This window comes from Arabidopsis thaliana, chromosome 3, assembly GCF_000001735.4.
Source record: "Arabidopsis thaliana chromosome 3, partial sequence".
Classification (NCBI taxonomy): Eukaryota; Viridiplantae; Streptophyta; class Magnoliopsida; order Brassicales; family Brassicaceae; genus Arabidopsis; species Arabidopsis thaliana.
In genome coordinates, this window is record NC_003074.8 from 14,762,425 (window position 1) to 14,789,492 (window position 27,068).

Consider the following 27,068-nt stretch of genomic DNA (forward strand, 5'->3'; position numbering starts at 1 on the left):
ACTTATTTGCGACTAAAACACGTATTTCCTAAACAACGAGTGTTAAAATAATCACTCGCATAACAAACTAATGTGCAACCGATTTAAGTGGTCACTATTTAGTCGCAATGTCGTCGCTAAGTATAGCGACTGTTATGCGACATCTTTGCCACAACATCACAATTGTTTTGTGAACGTTTTGGTGATTGAATTGCTACTACTTTGTGATTGATTAGAGGTTTAATTCTTGATTTAGCCTTCAATTAATTCTTGATAAATTGATTATAATTCTAATTTATTATCAACAGACTTGTTAACACATAAGAAATGTGTATTTAAAACAGATCCAACAAACCACACATTCTTGTTCAATTCAAAACCAAACAACCTATATGTTCAAAACAAAACAAAAATTCTTATTCAAACCAACACACGTTTTCAAATTCAGAGAAGGATGGAAAAGGTACCTATGTTTGGACATCAGCAGTAGCGGGATCAATAGATTGAGACTCGAGGAAGGCGAGAATGTTTGGGTCGGTTGCGCTCAAGTACTTCACGATCATCAAGTGCTCAGCTGCAATTTGCAAAGCCTCTTCTTCACGCTCTGCTTGTAAAGTTTCTTGTTCCTTCATTTTGCAGTTAGCTTCCTTAAGCTGTGTTTGCAGGCTTGTGAAAGAAGAAGAGCTTTTCGGGTACTTCCGCTTCTCGTTGGTGTAATTTCCTACTCTTCTAACTTTAGAATATTCTCCTATGTCGTTTGTGACAGTAGAGTGCATAAACAAAACAAAGAATATTAGTTCTTAACAGTTTTTCAAAACAATAATATAAGAAAAAGCAAACATAAAGAAGCACACTACTTGAAAAAGATTTTGTCATCCTCTTCTTAAGATAGCTCTGATCGACGCGAAGTACCATCGGAAGACTCGTCATTCTCAAGGAAAACCAACTTAGCTGCCTTTTTCTTTTTATTTAATGAACTTCTTGTAATATGACCCATGAAACTTTTTGTAAAAACCTTTGTAATCATCCGGTAAGCTTTAACTTGTTCTTATCATACCTACAAACACAAAATAAAAAAATGCATGCAATTAGAAACATACAATAAAAGAACAATGAATGTAATCTTGGTAACCACTACAAGCTAAATGGAAAATTAGACAATAAAAGAGCATTTTCAAAGATTGAAAAAATCACAATTTTAAGACTACAAAGGTTCAATCAAACTACAAACGATCTTGAAACATAAATTTTAATCGTACACATATTCAAACTTTAACCACAATCTATAAGATTCAATCAAAACATAATTAATGAGATTTAATCGAACCACATTTTAAGTTAAGACAAAGATTCCTACACAATCTATCTTCTTAATTCCTATACAGAGATTTCTTGATAATCTATATAACCTATCTTCCTAGTTCCTACACAGACATTCCTAGCATCTATACAATTTATAAGATGGTAAGAGAAGATACTTAACAAGTGGTTCCAGACTCCGATCTGGGAGAGATGACGGTGGTATATTGCCCACGGGCTGACTGAACATATCTCTTATAAAGGAGCGAGCACATCTTCCGAGAGAGTTGAGTCCCTTAGATTCAGCTTCCTCATCTTTTTCCACATGTGATTTTTGCGCTTGAGAAATGTGATGCGATATAGAGGCTCGAAGTTGAGGAGATGGTCGTGGTTGATTCGAGCTTGGAGGTTGAATCGACGTTGGAGGTTGAAGATTCAATTCTGGAGGCTGATTCGATCTAAACGCTCAACGTAGAATAGATCCAGATTCTCAAACTTGATTCGATCTAGAGGCTCATTGAGACAATCTATATCCTCGAGGTTGAGTAAATAGAGAACTGATTAAGATCTTCAGCTGTAGGAGAGCTCCTCGCCGACTATAACAGAATCGTCGGAGGTGGATAGTATTTGTAAGTAGGACCTGTTGGAGGCTAGTCGATTGGGACATGATTTTAATAAGACTCAAGATATGAGGCTTGAGAGGGTTCCCCGACGTGAATGTGTACTTGCTAGGAAGACTGGTAAGTCTTTGATTCAACGTCAGTTAATCACCTGAAGCAATGGGTCAATTTGAGGCGTTTTCCATAACCCTTCTTCCTCCTCCTCCTCTCTTCCTTCTTCCACGAAAAACAATATGAAGACTGAGATCTATTATGGTTCAACTCGATGAAGATTAGAGTTTGTTTGCATGAAAATTGAGAGAGATAAAAGAGATAGAAATGGAAGTGAGAGGATTAGGGTTGTCAGGAGAGGATTATAATTTGTCGCGAAAGAGTCAGTGCTTTTATAGTTGGGCTGTTAAGCTATAGCAAATGGTTCGAGTCTACAAAATCCCAATTAAAAGGCCCAAATCAAATAACATTGTCTCTAAACAATAGCTAATTAGTCACCTAATTTGGTGTCTACATGTTTAGTAGCTAATTAGTCGCCTAATTTGGCGACTAAACCACAAATATTTAAAATCAATCTCAAACTACCGACATATTAGCGACTTTATACTGTTTTAGTCACCATTCAACCACTAAAAGGTCGCAATCCAGTCACAACATTTATCAATTGCTTTTATCAGTTGCATCATGCAGTCACTAATTCCCTCTTTTCTTATATATCTCCTCCATTAGTGACCTTCATGGACGCAAGTACGATGAATTCATTCAAATATGGTTTGTATCAAGAAGTAATTAAACATTATTTTCCTCTAATCCTTTTCAAAAACTCAAATGGATGCATCACGTGATGTATAAGTAGTTGTTTTGGGGATTTTGGATACTTTTTCATTCAATTAAAAAAAATAGTTAATTATGAGCAAAAGAAACAGAAACTTGTTTCTCATTTATTATATATGACAATTTTTTTAAAAATGAATAAGGTTAACGTAAATGACACAAATAAAATAAAAAAGAGATAAACAATATTTAGTACTGTGTATTACATAGACATAAGTTATTAAGCAAAATTAAGGTAGGCACAATTACATTTAGTGAAGTCACATGAATAATTACTATTTATAGCATAACAAAAAATTGGTATAAAATGCTCTTTAAAGTACTTCAATCTTTGAAAAAGAGGTGTTGGGTTAAATCTTAGCACCATTTCCAACAGTCTTGGATAGTTTTCATTTTCATGTCTTGATCGTCTGTGCAGACAAAATGATTTCCTTATGGTTTGCATGGTGGTTTTCTTGTCTTTTCTCCTGACATTGGATTTGTCAATAACTTGTCGGCTTTGAATAAATTGCCTATATATAAGAAGTAAATAAAGAGTTTTAAAATACCATGGAAAATATTGGTAACTAATGATTATTAATTATGAGAAAGGCGTAAATTATATGACAGACATTCATGAAGATTAGCGAGTGAAATGAGGATGATACAGAATACCGCTATTTTGGATGACGACATTGTATATTTTTTCTTGGGAAAAACGTTTTATTGTTATATGGTAGAAAACCTTACATGCAAAGCAAATCCTTTATCTTATAAAGCACAAATCACATGACCAATAGAATTCTGCCACATAGATTTCTATTTCATTCTTTAATTTAATTTCCATAAAAACAGGTTTAAAATATATTTGAGATCGTGTAAATAAAAGGAAAAAAAAAAAAAAACTGACTATGAACAAAACCGACATTCCTAATTTTAAGGCCCATATAAATTAGAGTTTGTTTGCAAACTAATACGTTTGTGAAAAGTAATTCGAAAACTAATACAGTTACTATTTGCATTTGGAAAAGTAGTACAGTTCGTTACTGTATCATTTTCCATGAAACCATATTTGCCATTCAGAATCACAAATAATTACGGGTAGTGCCACTGAAACATTGCAATCGAGGTTTTTTTGGAGACTGTTCAAATTTCTCTAAACTCTGAGAAACTGTTTTCCAGTTTATTTATGAGTTATTCCCAAAATCTCTGAGACAATGACGAAGAAGAAATCAGTGAAATCAAAGAATCCAATCGGTCCAGTCCAAATCAAACAAGAAAATAAACGATGAAATGCAAAAAGAGAATCAAACCGAGGTAATCCCGAAAAACGATTCTTTTCCTCAAACTCGAAAAATGATTCCTTTCCTCAAACTCAATCCAATCGTAATTGCTTAGGGTTCCTGACTTTTTCTTTGATTCCGTCGAAGATTTAGAGAATTTGGGGTTACAATCTGACTACTGTTACTTTTGTATCAGTTGAATCGAATGTTGCATGTTCTCCGGCGAAGTCTCCGAGCAAAACGATTTCCAAAAATATGAATAAAGGTAAACGAGGCACCAGAAACGACTCTAGCAAAGGTATTAGTTTCCGAATTACTTTTCACAAACGTATTAGTTTGCAAACAAACTCAAACGTTTATGCTTTAGTCAATTTTTATCTGATAACTGTCCAAATATTGTTTGGATTTTGAGGGAATCTGTTGTGAATAATAGGAGATGACCGAGCCTCCGGAGTGTCCCCGGATGAAACCGAAGGCGGAGAAAACGAGGCTCCAAACCCTAGCCTCCCTTGCCGTCTGATGCATCCTGACGACTTCCCTGATAAGGTTCGCCTCAACATATACTCGAAGCCAGAATATATGGGAACGCTGGTGGAACTGTTGGAGGGCTCCGAGGCCTGGGATGTGTTGCTAGGTTCCCAGTTCAAGAAATTATTTGAACTGCCTGTTGCCAGGTGTTCTCATTCTGCAAAATTGAGTCATGGAATGCTTGCTAGACAGCTTTTGACACAACGAAAGCATGAATTGTGGACTGTGTATGGGGGGTATCCACTCCGATTCTCTCTCAAAGAATTCCAAATCACAACTGGCTTGAACTGTGATAAGCTTCCAACTGATTCTGAGGTAGAAGATCACCAAGACCCTGCCTATCTATCTGTTTGGAATCGCTTATTTGGGGAGAAGTGTGTAGTTACAGTCATGGATGTTGTTGAGATGCTGAGAGGAGATGTCAATGCTGAGCCTAGGAAGTGATTCTCAACATGGAAGAAGTTGAGTCTCGCATTGATAGTCCTGCTTGATGGGGTTGTAGTTTGCAGCAACAGGAAACAACATCGGGTAAGTAGTTCATATGTTGAGATGCTTCATGATTTGGAATTCTTTATGAGCTACCCATGGGGTCGAGTTGCTTTTGAATCAACAATGGAACGGTTTGGCCCTTCCACTGGGGAAAATGATCCTATTGCTGAACTCAAGAGCCGTCTATCACAAAAAAGCAGTTGTTGCTACGGGTTTCCACTTGCGCTCCAACTGCAAGTCCTCAACTCCATTCCTGCCCTCTGTAGTAGGATTAAAGAGCCTGCGGATTTTAGGATTTTCATTCAAAGGCCTGCTGTTGACCTAGGTCGCACAATTCTTCTCCGGGAGTCAGATGTTATTGACGCTGAATGCGCTGGTAATGTAAGTAATAATCACTAAACTGGTTATATGATTGACATAGAGTTAAGTTTTAGAGTAATGCCTAAAATCTTCAATTTTGGATTAATATGTTTATTGATTATACAGTTGACAGTGGAATACACACTATACCAGTCAGAAACAGTTAATGGAGACCTCTGTTGGCCAAATGAAGATGAAGATTCAGGGGTGGAGCTGATAATCACTCTGATCAAGCAAAAACACCGCTTCAACTCACATACTTGGCCTGTACACGGCCTCCCATGCTCTCCCAATGAGCCTCCTAGTGTCACAGTTCCTGAACCAGAAGAAGCTCAATCAGCAGGCAAGGACGGAGTAGAGTTTGTTGAAGAAAGAGAACCAAAAGAAGCTCCATTAGGAGAGGATGATGACGTGGAGTTTTTGGGGTCCAGAGAACCAAATCAAAGTCAAACATATGATGCAGGGTGTGTTGGTGATAAATCTGAAGACCCCAAGTCAAGGCTGAGGGCTGAGAAGAACCCTATCCGTCGCAAGCCATTTACGAGGTCAGCCGGGCGTAAAGCCACTATTGTCGATCCCCCGCCCACTGGGAAGAAGAAGCCCATTTCTAAGACAAAACACCCTCAACCCAAAACCTCTGCTGCTGCTGGAGTCGTGAAACACACAACTGATGGCGGAGAGGCATCGCAGACTAAGGCAGGAAACTCTACTTCTCAGTTTGTGACACATGCTGAGTTTACCGACTTGAAGTCTTGGTTTGCTAAGCAGCTGGTAGAGCTCCGTTGCAACATAAGTGCTGATATCATGAAGAATTTAGAGGATAAGTCCCAAAAAAATATGCGAGGGAATACAGAGGAAGATAAACCTGAATGCAGGGAGAAGGAGAAGACTGAGATGCCAGAGTCGCGGAAAAGAAAAAGAGAAGATTATGCTTCTTTATCTTCTGGAATCTCATCCTCGAGTATGAAGAATGGTTTGTCTGACCGTCCCAATCGTAAAGATTGTGTATCAACTGTGAATTTAGGAACCTCTGATGGTACATGGGAACTTTATGGGTCAGCAAAGACTATTTCTGAGGTATTGCCTTCTTGACCATATCAGTCAATATTTATCGTTAACAAGACTGATAATCTTATGGATTTGTTGCTCAAATGTAGAAAATAGCGACAGAGGTTCCTCCCTCACCAATGCCAACTGAAGCTGCAAAAGAACCTATGAGCATAGCTGTTGAGGATGATATATTAGCTGGTGAGGGTGTGACTGCAATGGATATTCCAGAGGTATTAATTAAGTAGACACAAAGAACTTCTTATCACGAACGACCCTCTTATGCTTATTGTAATTCTTATTATTAACTGGTGGTACTCTTTTGCAACTATAGAAAATAGCAGAGATTCCTGCTTCTTCTATTCCAACCGACACTGCAAAGGAAGCTGAGAAGGACGCAATTGAGGATGATACCTTTGGTGAGGTAATAATTCAACAAAGGCACATGCAGCATTCCCATACCAATAAAATATGTTTCATTATTGAAGCTCTTCCAACATGGTTGGATTATACAGGAAAACCAAACACAAAACCCTGCCTCTCCAATTCCAAACCTTCCCAAAACCAAGGAAGGAGAGGCCGAGGAAGAAATGGTTGAGGAAACAATAATTGAGGGTTCCCCTAAGCAAAGGCCTGATTCACCGGTAACACCTATAGCTCAGGTTAATATTCTGAATTGCACTGAGCCAATAGCCATGTTCTACAAAAGTGTAACTCTTTTTTTCCGTAGATCATACCCGACAGGCATGGAGATTCTCCTCTTAATGGCGTGAAATACCGGAATATGTCTTCGATTGTTGCAGCATCACCTGCTTACTTTGTTCAAGAGCGGACCAATGTGCGTCAGCCACTTCTGGGTAAGCGTGTTCCTATACGCTCTCGCTTCCTCGATACAGCTGAGTACAGCGTTGATCCCAGGATAAATGCTCTGTTTAAGAGCAGAGCCAAGGAACCTGCTTACACACCTCTGCCACAGTTGGATGATGGACAGTTTCAGACATTTAGAGAGTTGCTTGAAGATGATCCAACCAGGTATGTTCCTTGACTCAATCACAACCTTGGTTGACAACAGAAAAGCTGGATTTGAAAATCTGTATTCCTTAATGCAGAGAATACACAATTTGCACGGGTCACAAACTGACTAATGGCCACTTCTTGGACATTGCTACGAAGCAGACATGGGTCACAACAGAGGTAACATTTGGAAAAAAATATATATTTCGTGGCTGCATTGACTTGGATAATAATTTGGTTTTACATGACTTATTTCACTATATGATACAGCATATGCAGCTGATAACAAGCATGTTGGTAAGGCGTCGTGGGAAAGCGTATAAGGAGGGTTGCCATCATTGATACATGGTTTGCAATGCTTCTGTCAACCCACAATGATGATTTCATGAAATGCGAGAACAAGGCAAACTACGACTGGGGGTCATGTGTGAAGGCGTATGTAACAGGAAAATCTACTGGGATTCATATGAAGTCAGAATTTCTGAAACATGTCGATGTTGTCTACGTCCCAATGAACTGGGGATGTTCTCACTGGGTAGGGTTGGTAATCAACTTGAGGCTGCGACACATAGACATCCTAGACTCCTTCATGTCCCCAACTCCAGATGAAGCTGTGGAATTTCTAATGACACCAATAGTTCATAACATCCCTTGGGTCCTGAAGAGGTATTGCTGCACTACTCTGACAAAGGACCTAACGACAGAGCCTTTCACTTGTTCACGAATAACAGGTTTGTACGACAACAAAGGAGACGGAGACTGTGGGCCTGTTTCATGCAAGTTCCTTGAAATGCATACTCATGGTATGGATTACGCAGACATGTCAGCGCTAACAGATGAGGTAGTGTCTCGCATTAGGAAGGTTTATGCGATGGATACTTATGCTGCTTTTGTTGAATGTGAGGACGAGTACTAGTTTTATTCTAAGAGACGTTTATATAATTTGTGTAATATTGAAATTGTAGGATGTTAAGTGTATTTTGAACCTAATTTGTGTAATTTGAGTTTTTAGAACCTAATGATGTTTGCAATTTCTGCTTTAATTTGAGTACAGAATTATTGCAATTCGGTGAAACTGTCCAGCATTATTGCAAATCGAAAAGACAATATCTGTACACTTCTTTGAAAAAGTAATGTTTTCTGGAATGTAATTGTAAATATATTGCCTATTTCTTTAGTAATAATACAAATAGACCAAATACTTAAGACCTAAGCACAAAACATGATATTGCAAAACAAACAGTTCAACAAGGTGAAGATTGTTAATAAAGTCAGCAATAAACCGTACAGTAATGCTGATATTCAGGAAGATTGTATCTGTACACCTTTTTGGGAATTTAGACCTATTTATGAAAGGACTTCTTCGGTGAATGGTACAATGCTGAAACCGTACAGTGGTGTAGCAATTCAAGTATTCAGAATCTGTACACTTAGTTTGGTATTCTGATTCTGTTTATGTGAAGGACTACTTAAGTGATTGGTACAATGCTGAAACCGTACGGTAATGTACCAATTCAGGATTTCAGCATCTGTACACTTAGTTTGGTATTCAGATTCTGTTTATGTCAAGGAATACTTCGGTGATTAGTACAATGCTGACACCGTACGGCAAAACTAGCAATTCAGGATTTCAGCATATGTACACATAGTTTGGTATTCAGATTCTGTTTATGAAAGGACTACTTCGGTGATTGGTACAATGCTGAAACTGTACAGTTATGTAGCAATTCGGGATCCAGCATCTGTACACTGAGTATGGTATTCAGTTTCTGTTTATGAAAGGACTACTTTGGTGATTGGTACAATGCTGAAACCGTACAGTACTGTTGTATTTTAGGGGAACTACATCTGTATACTATATTTACAATCCATCTGAAGGAATGACATCAGTACTCAAAAGTCTCCCACATTGTTTATGCAATTCAAGTATTCAGAATATGTACACTTAGTTTGGTATTCTGATTCTGTTTATGTCAAGGACTACTTAAGTGATTGGTACAATGCTGAAACCGTACGGTAATGTACCAATTCAGGATTTCAGCATCTGTACACTTAGTTTGGTATTCAGGTTCTGCTTATGTAAAGGAATACTTCGGTGATTAGTACAATGCTGACACCGTACGACAAAACTAGCAATTCAGGATTTCAGCATATGTACACTTAGTTTGGTATTCAGATTCTGTTTATGAAAGGACTACTTCGGTGATTGGTACAATGCTGAAACTGTACAGTTATGTAGCAATTCGGGATCCAGCATCTGTACACTGAGTATGGTATTCAGGTCTTGTTTATGAAAGGACTACTTCGGTGATTGGTACAATGCTGAAACCGTACAATACTGTTGTATTTTAGGGGAACTACATCTGTATACTATATTTACAATCCATCTGAAGGAATGACATCAGTACTCAAAAGTCTCCCACATTGTTTATGAGTTCAAATTGATATCATATTATGTGGTTCTATTTAAATTTTTGTCCTTTTTTATTTAAAAAGAGTTGGTTGGTATTCAGTACAGCTAGGTGGGTGTACGGAACTATAATCTGTACGTTATGCTGACTCCAAAGCCACCGAGGTTTAAGCCATGTTCTATATATTGTTTAGTTTACTTATGATGAGCTCGGTTAGGTTAGGGTTGTGATGATCGTACTGATTATTTAGTTTCCTATAAATAGGAACAAAAACAGTCCATAACTAAAAAAAAAAATCTGCAACTAACCAATCTCATTGTTATCTATTTCTCTTCCTCCCTAAGAAATCTTTCTCTACCTTTTAAAAAAGAGACTATGTCTCTGGCAGATCTACCGGACGATATATTCCAAATCATAGTAAAGAAATTTGGAGATGAAGACGCCTATTACCTAGCTCCAGTAATACTCACCAACAAACAAGGAAGGGACATTGGGCTGTCTAAGGAGGTTGTACAGTCAGCGAACTTAACAGCTCTGTGTCTTGAGCCCCAAAAGATATTTCCATGTGGGGTTGCTAGAACCTTCTTTACACATTGTTTGGACGTTGAGAATCATCAAGCTGTTTATTATGAAGCTTTACGTTTAATAACCCGAGAGAGAGATATCTCGGGTTCTCTTGCTTTGTTAAATCAACTTGTGCCTACTCATGAGTCAGCAAATGTGGCATATGCGATGTTCCAAATGTGTGCTGGTAGAGGTGATTTAGCTGGAGCTACCTTCGACATGATATTCGATGAGTTGGGAGATCGTCTTTGGTTCAATAATTACTCGCCAGATTTGGAAATGGAATGTGAAGGCTTGATTGAAACACTCTTCTCATATGAACCTCCTAATGAAGATACCTTTGATCCGATTTGGGAGTTCGCTTATTCTGAGAGGATATGTGTCCGTGATTGTGCTTATTGGTATGAAGAAGAGTTTTATTGCGAAGGATGCTACATCTTCAATGCAGCATTACGTATATGCGAAATTCTCTAAATCTTCTAGTATTAATGTAAAATTATAATATTCTACTTAAGTTAAAAATATAATTATGTGGCATTTGGTATGATTATGTAAGCTTATGTAATCTTTTGTAAGATCATTCCAACTTTGGAAAAATGTTGGAATGATTTGCTTGTATAATTATAATGTATAATTATAATATTGTATTTCAGTTAAGGTTTGAATTTCGTAAGTAATAATGTATTATTATTCATAACAAAGTCCCTAATTCTCGATGAATAGTTAAGGTCATGCAACGGCACATTGAAGATTCTTTTGCATGAAAAGCAGTAATTGTGAGTATGAGTGGGAGGGAGAAAGTGATATCACTTTCTGTATTTTAAAAAAATAAAAGAGCCATTTCGATAGTGGGGAGTTCGAACTACTGTCAAATCGGCTTGTATGCGTAAGAAGACCATCCAAAGTTTGTAATGGAAATAATTCAAATAATATGTTTGGTTTAATATTTTATTCTAAACACTAATAATTACTGTCAGGAGGGAGTAAGACTCAGCACAACTAATATAGATACTTTTGAAACACATGTCAAATCATTTATCTATCCAACGATAGGCAAGTGCATGGTCAAGTCAGGAATTTAAATCATATCATCAACTCATCGGTACATTTGGCTTCTCACCTTATCACAACATAACCGAAAGATATCCCAAATCTTGTTCATTTGAAGGAGGGAATCATTTCTGCCTAAGAAACACAAAGGAGGACAAATCTGTATATATATAAAAAGAACAAAACGGATAATGACACAAACACTTAAGTATAGAAAAATCGTTTATTGTTATGACGAGTTAGATAATGAAGGAATTGTTAGGACGAGTTAAAAAATAATGTTCGAATTGTTATAACGAGTAAATAAGATGGAGAACATTAATCCCATACATGCCGAAATGTTACGGAAATCATAGAAAAAATATATTACATAAACAAATATGATACATCCAAAAGTGCCGAAACTAATACAATAATTATACAAAAAAACTAAAGACAATAGAGAGAGATCAATAATTATACAAGGGATTAATAGTAGCAACTAACAACCACATAATCGCAAGATATTTTAGAACATTGATCAACAAAGGAAAGTAAACGAGAGTTTGGGACTCAGATCATTTGACAAACCTTCCTAGACAACCACCATAGATAACAATCATTGCAAAAGTTCTCATAACCAGCTGAAGCAACAGCGCAGTCCTTGGCGCAATCCGGCGACAGGATTCCTTTGCACATAGGGTAGATAAAAGACTTCCGGTAAGCAGTGTGGGTTATCCTCCGATATGGTCGTAACTCCCTGACCAACTCTTCTCCCCAAACCCTGACTCTCTCGGTCCCTAAAGGAGCATGGAAAATCCCGAACTGCTCAAGGAAATGAACCGCCATTTCTTCGTTTCCAACACACATAGAGAATATACCACAAGCTATGGTTGCAGCGCCATCTTCTGGAACCAACTAAGCTAGAAGTTCTATACCCCCCTTGAGGTCACAACCTTCAGCCACCACCCTTAAACCCTCATAATATATGACGATTTTGTTTCCAGCCTTGAGACATCTTTCGAAAAATGGACGGTACCTCCCTTGCATCACGATTCCGGTCTCCCGGTTCCGGAAAGTGAACAAATCACTTGGATCAGAACAGAGGGAGTATATGCACGCATCCTTCAACACGTCATCTCTGTACACCAAGTCTCTACCCCTTCGGCCAGCCTTCAATATAGGACCAAGTAGCCACCACCGATCATCAGCAACAAGCTTAACAATTTTCGCCAAGATATCATCAGGGATGTCAGGCATTTCGATACCCATATTGTTCTTTTTAAATGAGAATAAACGAAGATAGTTTGTTAGGTTAGGGGTTGTTATATATAAATTTTACTCTCTTGTATAATCTCTATATATAATCCGAAATAATATAGTAGCTCGGGAAGTTACAGTTGAGAAATAAATTAATTCTCATACCAAACATATTTATGTCATCTTATAATTTAAAAAATATAAATGTTTAAATTAACCACTCCAACAAAAAACAAGATTTGCGTACGGCGTTATAAAAGTAAGCATTTTGATTTACATATCTGTACATCGCATCTGTACAGCGAAAAGAAAAGCATGACCCGTTGTTATCTGTACAACGATATGAAGTACTGTACGGAAATATCTGCGATACTGCAAAAAACTAGTTAAATGAGTCTGGCAATATAAAATAATTGCTAGCCAATCATGGATATTAGAGTTCTCTTGTTATTAACCTGTTTGCCACACAAACGCTGGATACGCAAAGCGCCATCTGTACAGTTAAACGGCAGTTATTTGTACATCACCATCTGTATAGTGATGTACCGTTATGTAAGTCAATCTATTTTAATTCATCCGTACAGCAAAGTCGAGAATGGTCTGGCAAAAAGCGTTCAGTAATATAAATAAGCTACTTTGGGGGGGGGGGGAAATAAAAACAAAAAGTTTAAATGCAATACATCAGCATTGAAGGTTGGGTCATACATTGAAAATAGATGCATACATAGATTAAAAGATATATACATTGAAAGAGATATACATTACCGCTTCTAAAGAAAATAGACATTCTTCTGAAAAATAGCTCCAACCATATTTCATATGAATGACCACCAATTAACAAAACCAAAAAGGAACCGGACCAAAAAACTCCATATGTTACCAAAAACTTCCCAATTGATTGTAAAAAGCCATAGCGTCAACCGAGGGGATTCTTGCATGTAACGCGATTGTGACCTACACCTCCACATCTCCCACACTTATTAGGCGTTTTAGACTTTTTATTCCCCTACAGCAGACATAAATTATAGTTACCTTGGGCTAATATAGAAATCTGTCGATGTATAAAACAATATTTTACCTCGTATTCCCCAACCGAGTGAATCCGCAACTTCGGAGGTCTACCGGGAGGTCTTTTTGTTATCGGGGGCATTAAACAGAGAACCCTTATTTCCTCAGGGACATCAACCTCAGACGGGTCGCGCACAGGGAGGATTGGTTGTTGGACCGTTGGTGACCACATTCCTAGCCTATGCATCTCTCCAACCAAAGTTCTGAATTCCAAACCCCTATTATGAGCTGCAGCCATTGCATGCGTACACGGTATTCGGATTTTCTGAAATTCTAAACAAGAGCAAGTCTGTTTTTCCAAAGAGACGTGGAACTGTACTCCATCCTTTGCGACTACTTCAAAATCCCAGGCCCCAACGGCTAAAACTGACATTCCCAAACCACCTTTGAACCGTTTCATAAATTCCCTTTTAACCGAAATCGGAATGTCACCAACTAATCTAGATATTTTAAGCCTTCGTGATTCAAACCACCTAGCAAGCATTTTCCTTATAAATTCCAACAATGCCACAACAGGACTTCCCCTAGCAGGTAGTAGAGCATTGTTCAAAGACTCAGCAATGTTACTGGACATCAAATTATATCTCTCCCCTGTAAAATGAACCCTACTCCAATTCGCAAGTCCCATCTCTTCTATGTATTTCCAACAGCCCATGTTCCTTTTCTTTATCCTTTCACATATATCATCAAAATCTTTGATACGAAAGGAGTTACCTGCTTGCCACACTAACGCTGGAAGGCCACTCTTCTTTCCATATTGATAACACCCAAAATGGGCTATCAAATAAGTAACAGAAAAGAGATGAGAAAATATAAGAAATAGAGGTTGAAGTGAAGAATCAGAGATGAGAAGAGAAGAAGAAAGGAGAAGAAGACATTGATTGTTTTTTTATTGATCTTTTGATAATGTTTACAGAGACCATATGCAATGATAAATAGAAGACAAACTAAAGAAAACAGGCTTAAACAATAAGTCCTGTACGAAGCCCACTAGGCCCAATCGTGATCCTATCAATACTCTCCCCTCGAAGAGCCAACTTGTCCTCAAGTTGCAGGCTCATCGCTAATCCGCACTCTACACGCTTCTCTCTCTCTTTCTCACTATTTCCATTGTGCATCAGCAATTTAATCAGATACCATAACAAAGAAACTCCTTCACGTACCTCTGGTGGCCTTAGCAAGTGGAACACACCATTGGTGAGAAATTCTGCCAAATGATTTGCAAAAAGATATGTTCTGGGCTCCTTCATCGTCACTATCCTGTTCACTAGCATGCTTTTAAGAACCTTGAATCTTTTTCCCAGCCCGTGAATGAAACTCTGAAATTTTTTCTTGATAGCATCACCTTCATTGATTCTTAGCTTCATATTCTGAGTTCTTTTTTCCTTTTCTACTCTAGTGCCATTTATCTTGATATACTGAGGTCTTTGTTGCCTCTCATGCCACATTGAAGAAAACGTTTCGACCATCCAATCGGTTCCATGAAACTTCTCGATTGGCTTCAATACTCTACCTATCTCATACACCCAATCAGCTCCTCCTGGATCAAAAGGTCGTGTGTCACCAGTAATTATACCAATCGTCCATCCGTTTCCCAGTGATAGCATTTGAGCATCTCTTTTCACTTCATTGTGCTTAAGACAACATTCCTCTAAATATGTGATTCTTAAACTTATAATCAAAACAACTTCTGAGAAACTCCTTAGCTTCTTCTTTAATGTATCATTACCCAGTTCTTTAACCATACCTTTACTCCCCCCAGACAAACTCACCTTGTCCTCAAGGTGAATAAAAGCAATGGTTAATACAAAGAGCTTCTGTATCATAACTAGTAGCTTCTTTTGTGGAATGTGCAGTCTTAACTTCAACACTCGATGAACTTGTATAATCTCCAATCCCTTATTAGCAAACATCATTAACAGCTTCTCATCTCCTAATTTATTACACAAAACCTGTCTCACGTTTAAACCACCACGCTCCCATACACGGCTAGCTATTCTAGAATCAACTGGTCGTTTCATGTCGGTACAAATTCGAAACGCTAGACACTCGACATCATCAACGGTTCTATCACAACCGTGAAATACCACTAACCAGCCCAGCAGAACTTGCTTGGTTAACTTTTCTCCAGGTTTCCACACTCGGTTAACGAGGGAAACATCAGAGAATTCCTTGAGCCTTAATCTTTCCTTAACTTGGAAATTAAGGTAGTAGTGAAGAAAAGTTCCAAAATCGTCTTGTAGCTCTCTTCTCATCTTTACTTTGGTAGTACTTTGCTTAAGGTCTTCATCCTTAACCCCAAAAATGATCCAATCCTTTCTGTCTTGCTTCCGCATTAACTTCACATATGGGTCAGAATTGTAACACTTATCAAACCATTCCCCATGAACTCGGTTAACTAGTAAGAGGAACCCCCCAGGCTCCCATACTCGACTTGCCAGAAACTCAGAAAACAGTTCCCCTAAAAGCTTAGAGACTGAGGTTTGGTTTCCAGCAGAACAACAATTTGGGAAAAAGTCATGACTTGTCTGCATCTTCTGGCCTACAACCAGCCACTCCACAACATAAGCCTTGCATCTGACAATTTCAACAGAAAGGACTTCCAGCAGAGAACCTTTTGCATAAAGCTCCTTAAACCATGATAACTCCTTAATCTCTAGACCGTGATATGCAATCAGCAACTTCTGATTCCAACCCACCAATAACTTCATGACTCTTGAAAATTTTTGCATCATTAAGCTTCTGTTAACAAGCAGCATAATCAACTTTTGTTTATCATAACCAGCTCTCTCTGTTCCAATCCATGCTTCTTGATCAAAACCAGAGACTTCCTTGAACCTAATTCTTCCCTTAATTTGGTAAAGCTTCTCTAACAATATCCACTTCTCTAGCTCAGTAGTTACTCCCCCAGGTTCCCAAACGTGATTATCAAGCCCAGAGAGGAAGTGCAGAGTTCCATCTTGGATTGCTAGAGCCTGAACTTTTTCACCATGACACATATGCTTCAGGGGTAAATCTCCCACTACCTTAGCTATAACAATGATCTCTGGATTTACTATTTCATAATTCTTTTGCAGCAGCTCCTCTTTCTTATTCTCATTCATGAACACTCTACTACTCATACACAAACCAGCGATTTGTTTCTCTACCGTTCCATGAATCTTACTCGCATTCACTATCACCTTACTTATTTCCTTCGCCGACGTAGCACACGTTCCTGCACCTTTTTGTATACTCATTTCCTTGGCCAAAGAACACTCAAAGGATTGTTCATCACTAGTGAAGTTTGTATCAGCGTGAGACAACACATCACCAACACTCACCGACGATTGATTCAGAGGAGGAAACGAGAACGTGTGAGGGCTGTTTTTCTCCACCTTCTTTGCAACCACCCATTTGTTATTCTTTGATCTGAATGAGGCAATCACAACTCGATATCTATCCCTCTCTCTTCGTTTCTGAAATTGGTGAAATTGTTGCTTGAAACGATCTCTTCGACTCCCTGTGTGTTGCTTTTCCTTCGCCAGATTTACAGCCATCGAATTGAATCTATCCTCTCCAAGATACAATTTATTTCTCGGAGAACGAACTCGAAAGGCTAGATGTAAAGATTGAGAACGATGGTCTTTCTTCATTTTTCTTTTTCGAACCTTGTGGTAACTTCCCTTGACAAGAATCATTTTGTTTCTGAGAATTTTAGCTGTAATGGGAACCTTAGAGGTCCAAAATTCGCCAGAAGCATCGTGAGATTGAACACCCACCATATGTTCGACGAAATTACTCACAGAAAAAGTTGAGTTTAAGACATCATGGAGGAGGTGTCGAAGTTGAATGTTGAGGATGTTGATGGAATCTTGCAACCACAGCATCTCCTTATCACGGCGTGCTTCTCGTTCTTCGGTTGTCTCTTGCGTTTGTGGTGTACCAGTCACCACCCGTGACTCGAGTTCAAATGTATTTGGTGTACTAGACATACTCTCAATGAAAGCACCAATTGATAACACCCAAAATGGGCTATCAAATAAGTAACAGAAAAGAGATGAGAAAATAGAAGAAATAGAGGTTGAGGTGAAGAATCAGAGATGAGAAGAGAAGAAGAAAGGAGAAGAAGACATTGATTGTTTTTTTATTGATCTTTTGATAATGTTTATAGAGACCATATGCAATGATAAATAGAAGACAAACTAAAGAAAACAGGCTTAAACAATAAGTCCTGTACGAAGCCCACTAGGCCCAATCGTGATCCTATCACATATCTGCCTTTGACGTTCCTTCTTATATGGACCAAACAAGCTCCATGGTGTGCTTGATTGAACACAAGGCTCACAACTTTGAATATTGATTGATTCCGATCTGAGACAAACGTCAAGTCAGGGCCATCTTTTATTATTTCTGAAAGCTTGTTCATAAACCATGACCATGATTCGTTTGTCTCGCTGTCCACTACAGCAAAAGCTATAGGGAGAATCTGAAAGTTTGCATCCTGACAACTAGCGGTAAGAAGACAGCCAAGGAACTTACCAAACAAGTGTGTCCCATCTACTACAACAACCCTCCGCAGAAATTTTAACCCTTTTACACTAGCCCCAAATGCTAGGAAAACATATTTAAAACGCTCATCACCAACGTCATCAATCTCTGTTTTCAAATGATAAATTGTGCCAGGATTGGCTAGTTGTAAGACGTGAAGATATACCGGCAACAAGGAGAAAGAGCTCTCATCCGTGCCCTGAGCAGTCTCAACAGCAAGTTCTTTTGCTCTCCAACATTTCCAGTACGTTGTCCGCACATTGTGCTCCCTCAACAGAGACTCGAGTAAGTCTCTCGCTCTTGGCCCACAAAACGCCTTCGCATATTTAGCCCTTAAGAGTGCAGCTACAACCTTCGAAGTGGCATGTTTTCCAAAGCGGCTCCTAGTCTCAACCTTACACATATGATCCAGCTTTGCCTTTCTCACCTCATATTCTTCACTGTCCCCCACTTGGTGTGCTCTGACTCTCCAATCACAACATTTTTTATCGTAACATTCAGCAACCAGGTAATGTTTCTCATACCTAGTAAATCTGAAGCGGAAAACACGGTTTATGGCATAAATAGACAAAGCGATCCTAAAGTCTTCCCTCGATGCAAAAGTCCTTCCAACAAACATATTGTCATCCTCTTTGCTCAAGTCAACATGTCCCGCTTTAGCATCCATATCATCATCTCCAAACATTGGCTCAATGTCGTCGAACCCATAGATTTGGTCAATGGTTATACCTTTCTGAAATGTAGCTTCTAACTCTGTCATTGTACCAACATGAGTATCTTTTTGCATAACTTTTTTCCTAGGGGGCTGCTCAACAAAATCATCATCCCCACTGTCTTCATATACAACAATTTCTTTTTCCACATGAAGCAGACCTACAGTGTGATCATCGTCATCTAACCCATCATCCTCAGATTCACTCCCGGAACTGAGAGAAAAGGAATCATAAGAGACTGCTGAAAACTCTGGGGCAACACCTGAAGCAAGAAATTCCGGCGGTAATACTGTATTAACGCCTGTGGTAGCGACCAAAACTCCACTAGCTGACTTCTCCACTGCTTCGAGGGCTTCTAACAGAAGTTCATCACTTATGCCCCAGTCACCGGATGTTTCACTAATATCTAAACTCTGTACAATAGGAAGCTGGGGGTTGGAAGGATAGACTGTGCTATTCACTTGAACAGAAGATAGCAACCCAGCAAAGTACCCTCTTTCCACTATCGTAACGGGTTTGGCGACAGGCTGTAGAATACCTGGAGATGATGATTCTCCAGCTTCCAAACACTTAGCAACGGTTGTGCCAGTGATTATAGCTTTAGGAGTAGGGCCGACTATAACAGAATCGCCTTCTCTAAAACACGCAAACAAATTGACAGATTTATCAGCAAGACTTAAGGATTTAAAGCACCTAAAGTGCCAATCAGACCCAATCATCGTCGGATCCGGCTGAACACCAGCTAAAAGAGCTATTTGGTCCTCGAATATGTAGCTAAGCTCGAGAGATATGGACGAATTCTCCATTCCAAAAAGATGTCGCACTTGAAGTTCCAAATCCCTTAAATTTTTTAACCCCATCAACCTCATCGCCCTCCCGTGACGACAAGAATCCATCTTGAACTCCCATTCACCTGTGCTATACAAAATCCATCGACCGGCTTGAACAACAACAAAATCATCCACTGCAAATGAAATTCCATTATAGTCAGTCTCTACGGAAGAAAACTTTAAAACATTAGTAAGAACTAAATTTAAAAATTTCTTGTTCTGAATTTCACCTTCCATAGTAAATTATCTGAGTTGAAGGTCCTTAGCAATAAAGATACAATACCCAAACTGACAATCATCCTCTTATTTGTTTGCTATAAAACACTTAACCATGGAAAAAAAATCTAAAAATTCCCTCCAAAAAAATTAGCTAATCTCGAGAAAACCTAAAGAGAATCTGAGTATTATATGATTTTATTCACCAACCTGTTAACTAATTTCGTTGATTAGATACGCTCATAAATGCCATAGTTTCTCTCAGCTCCAACTCCGGCGTTGATTTTGACGACGAAGAAGTCAATTTAGATTGCAAACAACGATAATAAATGTGAATATTTGTCTTAAGGCCCATTAACGATTTCATTTAGCCCATACCTTTCTGCGAATTATCAACTTTGACTCTGACTTCCGTAGACAAAAACCAGAACTCGGCTAGAGGGTTTGATTTGTTCTACAAAACAAAGAAAGGCCCTTACCGTAATTTCCACAAAAGCTAATATGGCCCATTTTTTTTGTATCTCAAGACTTCTGTATCTCACAGAACGGTGGGCCCGGTGCAATCTCTAATTATGAATAGGAACCGTACTAGTTCCTTAATTATGTTCAAAAAACGTATCATTTCTCAACATATCTCTATAAATTAAACGAGTTTTGGTAAATGATAGAAACCACGTAAAAATATTTTTGAAAATAAAATTCCCTTAATTTTCTCGCATACCACACCACGATCGCACGATCTTTGGAAGTTTGGTACCAGATCAAAAAAAATTTAAAACCCTTCATCTTCCTCTAAAAACCAATTCACGTTGGAGTTAAATTCATATCTCGCTCTCACACTTCGACAATCCGATTTCTATTTTTTTCTTATATATCTATGATCCATGATATTCCTGTTTACGTACTTCTCTTTGTCTCAGATTCATTGTCTCTGTTTCCAAAATGATCACGTTTCACCACCAGCTCTACATATTCGAACTCAAGCACAACGTGAGTTTCATTCACATCTCTTATATATATATAAACTAACCCTCAAAGTCTCTGTAACAGGTGAAGCAATTAAAGATCAACTGCAGTGAGAATGAGAAACGGAACATTAAGGTGACCCACATATCTCTACTTCCACATAATGTATGTTTCTCTACCTTATTTTGAGTTCTGCAATGTTCAGAGAGTCCTTGAAAATATTCCTTAAAATTCATCCGATCAAGGTTCAAGATCAAGAGATCATTTCTCAGCATTTCTTTCTAATTCAAGAACACAATGAGAGCTTCTTCGTACAAGTCCACGTCACTATCCATTTCCATGTATGTTTAATATATTCTCATATATGTCTCTATTGGCTCTAATATAATTTTGTTGATGGGAATTCTACATTTCTGGTTAGATTTTCTATAAATATTTTTATGCCACAAAGATGAAGGAACGCAACCTAGAAGCAAACTGGCAAAGACCTTGTGGAGTTATGATAATGCTAATGAGCTATCGGAATAGATTATAAGATGCATCAAAAATCCGGCATATACACTCATGAATCTTCTGATGGATAAAAAGAGTTCAGACGTTTTGGCAATAGAGAGCACATTTAATTTGTTTGTTTGTTTTCCATACGTATTCTTTTTTTCCGTCATTTTCCTTCTGTATTATTTCATTTGTATATATGCACATTATTTATAAGTGTCATATCCAACGGAATCATTTGTTTTCTTTTCGTATTCTTTCATCGTAAAACTCATCATTGTGTTCACATATTAATTCACCAAATTTGATTTACACAAGTAATAATTAATTACTAATTTTCAACATTTTTAAAGAGATCAGATTTATAGTTCGGTCATATTAACATCAGTAAAGCAAATATAACATTTTACTTTTACAAAAAATACCTTTAATAACCTAAAATTACTATACCCGTCCTATTATTGTATATGTCTCCAACTATTTTTGTAGGGAGATCCTAGATAAGCAGTTTTTTAAATTCGTTTGGCTATCTTTATTTCCTTTATATTCTGAAAAATTGATGGTTAAGCATTAATTACTCATTTGCACACAAAAAAGAGAGTTAATTACTTGTTTTTGAGGATTTCCAAATGATCAATATTTGAAAACTTATACGAACAATTAAATATTTTTAGTTATTGGTTAAGAATTTTTTTTTTATATAGGAATGTGAATGGCATATAAAATAAAAGTTTGAGGTTTTACAAAAAGAGTTTAACCTAAAATTGAATCCATGCCAAAAAAACAAAAAAAAACATTGGTTACAAAGATTTTTTGAGGGTCAATCAACTTGTTAGCAGATCAATATAATTATCTCACAAATTAAACATGTAAGTAAGGAACATTTAAGATGATATATAAACATCTTCTCAAGAATCGATTCACCATTAGTTGAAACAAACCTTTGAAACAGCATAATTGTTCTTGCTCTGGTACGTTTCCAAGCTTCGATTCACTGCATATGGAGAGAGTGGAATGCTCATTCCCATGGAGACATGCCCACATCGAGACCTAATTAATCAAACTCCTTGACAAACAAGTTCGCAACCGTATACTACAAGAAAACAACTAATTTATTTTTTTGGTAGGACAAAAAATGAGATAACTGGTGACTACATAAGAAGTCACTATTCAGTAGCAAAACCCTTTACTTGCGACTTCTTTGCGACTAAAACATGTATTTGATAAACAACTTGTGTTAAAAAATTCACTCGCATAACATACTAACTAGGATTTAACTCGCGGTTTACCACGGGCAATCAGTTTATTTGGTTCTTATATATACTAAATATTTGAATAAATTTGATATCCTAAACTTATAAATATAAATATTTGAATTAAACATAACTAAATAATAATTGAGATTTTTTTTGAATTAAATCAAATAATAATTTAGATTGAAGGGAATTAATTTATTAAATGGTTTAGATTGAATCGGATCATATAAAGTTTAGGAGATTGTTAAGACCAAATTACCCTTAATGATTTTGAATAGCAAAGAACAAAATCCAAAATTGAAATTAAAATTGAGGCCAAATTAGACAAAATTTCAATTTGTACTTCCCTTTTAATAATAAGGGGATGAGCGACCGATTTAAGTGCTCACTATTTAGTCGCAATGTCGTCGCTAAGTATAGTGATTGTTATGCGATATCTTTGCCACAACATGACAATTGTTTTGTGAACGTTTTGGTGAATGAGTTGCTACTACTTTGTGACTGATTAGAGGTTTAATTCTTGATTTAGCCTCTAATTTATCATCAACAGACTTGTTTTTTTTTTTTTTTTACTAAATGCAAAATTAGTTAAAAAAAAAACCTTGTTTACAATATATGCAACCTTAATATGAAAAGTTTCTGAAAAAGAAAATAAGAAGAACTAGACCATCGCGTTGCTAACAGAATCCCTCATGATGTTTGTTAGAGCCGAGGTGGGTTATGGTGCTTAACAGATTGTGTACTGTTCGATCAATGAGCTTGATGAGGTGGTCCAAAGTGTGTGGTAGGTCGCCATGCCTTCTACCGTTGCGTTCACCCCAGATAGAGTAAGTTGTAGCCTGAAACACATAACAGATGAGGAAGCGTGTAGATGGGACATGAGAAGCCGATTAGTTAGTTTCTCCCACACCCGATTGGAGAAGGGACATGAGAAGAAAAGGTGGTCGCGAGTTTCGCACGGACTTTGGGGTTGAGTTCTTGAACCAGATACCTTTAAACCAAAGCTGCAGAGGACTTGGAGACCTTTGTTGAGCCCAAGTTTCTTTAGCGGAGAATTTGGGTCGAAACTTGTCTCCTAAGCCACGCCAAAGAGCAACATCGTTCTCGGAGCAGAGAACTCTGTTTCTAAAGCGATCTAGTTTGAGCTCAACCTTGTTTAGGTTTTCAGCGTGATGGAGTCTACGCTGGTGAAAGCGAAGAGCATCGATTACAGTGGATGTAGATTGAAGTCCAAACGGTGCCCCAAGAGACTGTGCAATGGTCCTAGTGAACACCACTTATCAAACCAGAAAGAGGTCTGCAGACCACTTCTTACTTCCATAAAACAGAATTGTGTTGTTTGTTGTCGATATTGGAGAAGTTTTCTCCACATCCAAGAGCCAGATTGTGCGTTATGCTTTATAGACCAAAAAGAGCCATTCCAGAGAAGTTCACGTTTAATCCAATCCACCCAAAGAGAAGAAGCTGAAGTGATGCGCCAGACGAGTTTAAAACAACAAACTCTATTAGCCTCAACAAAAGATTTCAGCCCCAGCCCTCCTCCTTCTTTGGACGACATACATCTTTCCATGCAACTTTAGCTTTCTTTTTGTTCAAGTCTGGCCCAGACCAAAGAAAAGCTGATTATATCGTTTCGATTTCTTTTATGCATGCACTTGGAAGACGAAAACCTGAAATTTATTAGGCTAGACATTACCGAGCTGAGTAGTTGCAACCTCCTTGCATAGGAAAGAAACCGATTCTTCCAATAACTGATATGTGCCCTGATTTTTTCTAGCAAGGGCAGGCAATCTGCCAGTGACATATGCTTAGTCAAGAGAGGTAATCCCAAGTACCAGACACGTTAGGTACCAGTTTCAAAAGAAAATTGCTAAAACATAAGAAATTTGTATTTAAAACAAGAACAATAAACAACACATTCTTGTTCAATTCAAAACCAAACGACGTATATGTTCATCACTCACTACCATCGAACTCTCCGATCAAGTGTCTCGCTCTAACCCCTTAAGGATCTCCTTCTTCTCCGGTCAAGTCTTCGGCTCCACAGACGTTGGGTATTGAATCTCTTCTCCAATCAAGTCTCTGATAGACCGTTAATAGTATACTTAAGAAAGAAGAGAAGAGAGACACGTGCGAGCGGGAAGGTAGGTGAGGAGCCCGTGAGTTACAGTTCAAGATACGTGGGAATACTAAAGTGTACATAAACAATAGTTTAGCTTTTTTAGAAAGCTTATGCATTTTGTTGTTGTTGTGAATGTCGTATGTGACATTTGAGAGAGAGTGATGATCTAGAGTATGTTTTAGAGCTCTTCTCCAGTGACAATTTGTATACAATTCTTAGATAATACAGAGTTTCGGGTTTCAATCTTACAATTGGTGCTCTCGTGAGCAGTGATCGAATCTAACGCAGGTAATTTAGGATTTTTTGTCGAAGAGGAAAAGAAGAAATCGAAGATGGTAATGGAGTCAGAATTATCTCCGATCCGTGAGGTTTCTCAAGCGGAGGAATTTGCTGCGTTTGGCAGATGTTTACGATAAGATCAGTGTATTGGGTATGCAGGTGAGAAGTTCCGATACACCTTTAGCAACCCTAGATTCCAAGATCGGGACTTTGGGGGACAATATTGGTTCTCAAGATCGCAAATTGGAGGCGGTTGAAAGGCAATTGGTTTGATTATCGGTTCTTTGCCCAAAATTGAGTCGGTGAAAGAATTCGGAGGCACAAGTCAGTCGCAACAACCAATATCACAAGATTGTCGAACTCAGATATGTGCTTCTGTCCCGGAACCTTGCGATAGATCTATTAGGCCTGAGATTCGTGAAAACCTTCTGAAGAATGTGGAGATGCCATTATTTGAAGGATCGGGTATATATGGGTGGATCACTAGAGTTGAAAGATTCTTTCGCTATGGTCAATGCAACAATGAATTAGCAACGACACCAAATTGATAACTAGGTTTTTACACCTAGCTATGTGATGTTCAATTTCCCCTTAAACACAAACATGTCGATGCAGCTATAGGGGGTGTCAATCCAATCTACTATTATTGCTAGCAATCAAGATGTATACATAAACAACTAAGTTAAGCCATATATAAAGATGGTGGGTTTCTAGTAACAATCCTAATTCAAGTTTCAAACAATAAAAACGAGAACGAAAGTGCCCTACTCGATCACATGGTCGTGTAGAACCATATAGGCAACAAATTTAAGTACGGATATGCAATAAAAGGTAACTCAACAAGATGACACAAATAACAGGTAAATAAAAATGCAATCAAGGGTGAATACAGATAAATCTAAGAAGAATAGAAGTCCTAAGGATAGATTCATTGATAAGGGCAACTCTAGGGTTCATCAGGTGGCTAACAAGCGAAAGGCAAATACCCTAGACGATAGATTCAAAACCAGATCAATCCACTCTCGTATCATTGATCCTCATAACTTTATCACTTCCTAATCTCAACTCTCGTTGAAGAAACATAGCAAAGCAGGCTTTAATCAACAATCTATCAAAGTCAATAAGTAGTCTAAACATCAAATCTCTTGGACTAGAGTCTACAAATCTCTGGAATTCGTAGATCAAGCATTCATTTGAACGTCTTTAGGACGCTGGAATACCTTGGGTCGAATTCCAAACTTAAATGAGCGAAATAAGCATTAGGGCCAACGATTCCAAAAGGGATCTAACCTAATCTTACCCACCTGAATAACCTAGAGATTACCCTAATCTAATCCATCCTCAAGAACCCTAATCACTACTCAAGCAATATAATCAAGATTATAAACCCAAAAATTACTCTAAACATATCAAAATGTAGATCTAAACAAGATAAAAAACTTTACTCAAAGAACTAAATGCAAAAACGAAATAGATTAAGAGTAATTAAGGTTTCAAGATTCTAAAACACAAAGAAAAACTACAGAATAAAAGCTTGGTCTTTTGGACAAACCCCAAGAGACCTATTTATAGTAAAACCTCAAAAACCCTAGATTCACTAGAAGACAAGAGACTTGAGGCGGTTTAGATGGATGCTCGATCTAGGGGATCGAGTAAAGAGGGTGCTGCAAAGTCTGCGCCTTTGCCTCCATGCTTCGAGTGATCAATTGGTCGAGTAGTTGCTTCTTCCTCTCTGCTTCTTATGCTCAGCTATCTGGTTGAGTGGGGAAATGAGGAGGATCCGAAGGCGCTTTGAACGATCAACAAGTCTTGTAGAATCCGTTGCCCGTGATCGAGTACTTGGTCGAGTAGAGGATCGAGTAGTGTTTGCTGCTTCCTCTATAGCTGCCTGGATCGAGTGAATGGT

At 38.0% G+C, this 27,068-nt stretch overlaps 7 pseudogenes across 7 annotated transcripts; 2 read left to right on the top strand and 5 right to left on the bottom strand.

The window, feature by feature from the left end:
* Positions 1-446: 446 nt before the first annotated feature.
* Positions 447-976, bottom strand: AT3G42680 (annotated as a pseudogene; the record flags this gene model as incomplete). Its single annotated transcript has 2 exons — positions 447-700; positions 892-976.
* Positions 977-4,564: 3,588 nt separating this feature from the next.
* Positions 4,565-8,339, top strand: AT3G42690 (annotated as a pseudogene; the record flags this gene model as incomplete). Its single annotated transcript has 9 exons — positions 4,565-4,953; positions 5,023-5,383; positions 5,489-6,439; positions 6,520-6,642; positions 6,744-6,833; positions 6,925-7,053; positions 7,140-7,441; positions 7,519-7,603; positions 7,740-8,339.
* A 1,870-nt stretch (positions 8,340-10,209) lies between these two features.
* On the top strand, positions 10,210-10,872 carry AT3G42700 (annotated as a pseudogene; the record flags this gene model as incomplete). The annotated part of the gene is made up of 1 exon: positions 10,210-10,872.
* A 1,128-nt stretch (positions 10,873-12,000) lies between these two features.
* Positions 12,001-12,699, bottom strand: AT3G42710 (annotated as a pseudogene; the record flags this gene model as incomplete). The annotated part of the gene is made up of 1 exon: positions 12,001-12,699.
* A 947-nt stretch (positions 12,700-13,646) lies between these two features.
* Positions 13,647-14,678, bottom strand: AT3G42711 (annotated as a pseudogene; the record flags this gene model as incomplete). The annotated part of the gene is made up of 1 exon: positions 13,647-14,678.
* A 3,224-nt stretch (positions 14,679-17,902) lies between these two features.
* On the bottom strand, positions 17,903-20,065 carry AT3G42712 (annotated as a pseudogene; the record flags this gene model as incomplete). The annotated part of the gene is made up of 1 exon: positions 17,903-20,065.
* Positions 20,066-23,438: 3,373 nt separating this feature from the next.
* On the bottom strand, positions 23,439-24,686 carry AT3G42713 (annotated as a pseudogene; the record flags this gene model as incomplete). Its single annotated transcript has 1 exon — positions 23,439-24,686.
* Positions 24,687-27,068: the final 2,382 nt, after the last annotated feature.